The sequence below is a fragment of the Pristiophorus japonicus genome, unplaced genomic scaffold, assembly GCF_044704955.1.
Source record: "Pristiophorus japonicus isolate sPriJap1 unplaced genomic scaffold, sPriJap1.hap1 HAP1_SCAFFOLD_149, whole genome shotgun sequence".
NCBI classification, from domain to species: Eukaryota; Metazoa; Chordata; class Chondrichthyes; family Pristiophoridae; genus Pristiophorus; species Pristiophorus japonicus.
In genome coordinates, this window is record NW_027251165.1 from 215,778 (window position 1) to 219,659 (window position 3,882).

Genomic DNA, 3,882 nt, shown 5'->3' on the forward strand with positions numbered 1-3,882 from the left:
AAAACTGAGAAAAAAAGACTGAAAAAACCGAAGAAAAACTTAGAAAAAAACTGTGAAAAAAAGAAGAAATGAGGAAAGAAAACGGAAGAAAAACTGTGAAAAAAACTGTGGAAAAAACTGTGAAAAAAAAGAACTGAGAAAAAAAATTAAAAAAAACTGACTAGAAAAACTGAGCAGAAAAATTAAGCAGAACAACTGAGAAAAAAACTATTAAAAAAAACTGAAGAAAAACGACGAAGAACTGAGAAGAAAATCTGAGAAAAACTGAGCAGAAAAACAGAGCAGAAAAACTGAGAAAAAAAACTGTTAAAAAAACTAAGAAAAACGGAGGAAAAAAACTGAGCAGAAAAACTGAGAAAAAAAGACTGAAAAACCTGAAGAAAAACTTAGAAAAATACGGTGAAAAAAACTGTGAAAAATAAGTAAAACTGAGAAGAAAAACTGAGAAAAAAACTGACTAGAAAAACTGAGCAGAAAAACTGAGCAGAAAGACTTAGAAAAAATCTGTAAAAGAAACTGAGCAAAAAAATCAAGACAAACAACTGAGAAAATGTGAGAAAATAAAATGAGAAAAACTGAGAAAAAGAATGAAAAAAAACTGAGAAAAAAATGAGCAAAACTGAGAAGAAAAACGGAGAAAAAAAACTGAGAAAAAAAACTAAGAAAAAATCTGAGAAAAAACCAAAGAGCTGATAAGAAAATCTGAGAAAAACTGAGCAGAAAAAGAGAGCGGAAAAACTGAGAAAAGAAACTGAGAAAAAAAGAGTGAAAAACATGAAGAAAAACTTAGAAAAAACTGTGAAAAAGACTGTGAAAAATAAGAAAAACTGAGCAGAAAAACTGAGCAGAAAAATTTAGAAAAAATCTGTGAAAAAAACTGAGCAAAAAAAACAAGAAAAACAACTGAGAAAAAGTCAGAAAATAAAATGAGAAAAACTGAGATAAAGAATGAAAAAAAACTGAGAAAAAATGAGCAAAACTGAGAAGAAAATCTGAGAAAAACTGAGCAGAAAAATTGAGAAAAAAAAAATTTTAAAAAATTGAGAAGAAAAACGGAGAAAAAAAATGATAATAAAAACTAAGAAAAAAACAGAAAAAAATGACGAAGAACTGAGAAGAAAATCTGAGAAAAACTGAGAAGAAAAACTGAGCAGAAAAACTGAGAAAAAAAACTATTAAAAAAAACTGAAGAAAAACTGAGGAAAAAAACTGAGATGAAAAACTGAGAAAAAAAGACTGAAAAAACTGAAGAAAGCTTAGAAAAAAACTGTTAAAAAAAACTGTGAAAAAAAAGAAGAACTGAGAAAAAAAACTGAGAAAAAACTGATTGAAAAACTGAGCAGAAAAACTGAGCAGAAAAACTGAGAAAAAAAAGTATTTAAAAAAACTGAAGAAAAACGGAGGAAAAAAACTGAGAAGAAAAACTGAGAAAAAAAGACTGAAAAAACTGAAGAAAAACTTAGAAAAATACTGTGAAAAGAACTGTGAAAAAAAAGAAGAACTGAGAAAAAAAACTGAAGAAAAACTGTGAAAAAAACTGTGAACAAAACTGTGAAAAAAAAGAACTGAGAAAAAAAACTGAGAAAAAACCGACTCGAAAAACTGAGCAGAAAAACTGAGAAAAAAAAGTCTTTAAAAAAACTGAAGAAAAACGGAGGTAAAAAACTGCGAAGGAAAACTGAGAAAAAAAGACTGAAAAAACTGAAGAAAAACTGTGAAAAAAACTGAAAAAAACTGTGAAAAAAATGAAGAACTGAGAAAAAAAACTGAGAAAAAACTGACTAGAAAAACTGAGCAGAAAAACTGAGCAGAAAAACTGAGAAAAAAAACCATTAAAAAAAACTGAAGAAAAACCGAGGAAAAAAACTGAGATGAAAAACTGAGAAAAAAACTGTGAAAACAACTGTGAAAAAAAAGAACTGAGAAAAAAAACTGAAGAAAAACTTAGAAAAAAACTGTGAACAAAACTGTGAAAAAAAATATACTGAGAAAAAAACTGAGAAAAAACAGATTGAATAACTGAGCAGAAGAACTGAGCAGAAAAACTGAGAAAAAAAAGTATTTTAAAAAACTGAAGAAAAACGGAGGAAAAAAACTGAGAAGAAAAAGTGAGAAAACAAGACTGAAAAAACTGAAGAAAAACTTGGAAAAAAACTGTGAAAAAAAGCAGGACTGAGAAAAAAAACTGAAGTAAAACTGAGAAAAAAACTGTGAACAAAACTGTGAAAAAAAAGAACTGAGAAAAAAAACTGAGAAAAAACTGACTAGAAAAACTGAGCAGAAAAACTGAGCAGGAAAACTGAGAAAAAAAAGTATTTAAAAAAACTGAAGAAAAACGGAGGAAAAAAACTGAGAAGAAAAACTGAGAAAAAAAGACTGAAAAAACTGAAGAAAAACGGAGGAAAAAAACTGAGAAGAAAAACTGAGAAAAAAAGACTGAAAAAACTGAAGAAAAACTTAGAAAAAAACTGTGAAAAGAACTGTGAAAAAAAACTGAGAAAAAAAACTGAAGAAAAACTGTGAAAAAAACTGTGAACAAAACTGTGAAAAAAAAGAACTGAGAAAAAAAACTGAGAAAAAATTGACTCGAAAAACTGAGCAGAAAAACTGAGCAGAAAAACTGAGAAAAAAAAGTCTTTAAAAAAACTGAAGAAAAACGGAGGAAAAAAACTGAGAAGGAAAACTGAGAAAAAAAGACTGAAAAAACTGAAGAAAAACTTAGAAAAAAACTGTGAACAAAACTGTTAAAAAAAAAGAACTGAGAAAAAAAACTGAGAAAAAACTGACTAGAAAAACTGAGCAGAAAAACTGAGCAGAAAAACTGAGAAAAAAAAGTATTTAAAAAAACTGAAGAAAATCGGAGGAATAAAACTGAGAAGAAAAAGTGAGAAAAAAAGACTGAAAAAACGGAAGAAAAACGGAGGAAAAAAACTGAGAAGGAAAACTGAGAAAAAAAGACTGAAAAAACTGAAGAAAAACTTAGAAAAAAACTGTGAACAAAACTGTTAAAAAAAAAGAACTGAGAAAAAAAAACTGAGAAAAAACTGACTAGAAAAACTGAGCAGAAAAACTGAGCAGAAAAACTGAGAAAAAAAAGTATTTAAAAAAACTGAAGAAAATCGGAGGAATAAAACTGAGAAGAAAAAGTGAGAAAAAAAGACTGAAAAAACTGAAGAAAAACGGAGGAAAAAAACTTAGAAGAAAAACTGAGAAAAAAAGACTGAAAAAACCGAAGAAAAACTTAGAAAAAAACTGTGAAAAAAAGAAGAAATGAGGAAAGAAAACGGAAGAAAAACTGTGAAAAAAACTGTGGAAAAAACTGTGAAAAAAAAGAACTGAGAAAAAAAATTAAAAAAAACTGACTAGAAAAACTGAGCAGAAAAATTAAGCAGAACAACTGAGAAAAAAACTATTAAAAAAAACTGAAGAAAAACGACGAAGAACTGAGAAGAAAATCTGAGAAAAACTGAGCAGAAAAACAGAGCAGAAAAACTGAAAAAAAAAACTGTTAAAAAAACTAAGAAAAACGGAGGAAAAAAACTGAGCAGAAAAACTGAGAAAAAAACTGACTAGAAAAACTGAGCAGAAAAACTGAGCAGAAAGACTCAGAAAAAATCTGTAAAAGAAACTGAGCAAAAAAATCAAGACAAACAACTGAGAAAATGTGAGAAAATAAAATGAGAAAAACTGAGAAAAAGAATGAAAAAAAACTGAGAAAAAATGAGCAAAACTGAGAAGAAAAACGGAGAAAAAAAACTGAGAAAAAAAACTAAGAAAAAATCTGAGAAAATACCAAAGAGCTGATAAGAAAATCTGAGAAAAACTGAGCAGAAAAAGAGAGCGGAAAAACTGAGAAAAGAAACTGAGAAAAAAAGAGTGAAA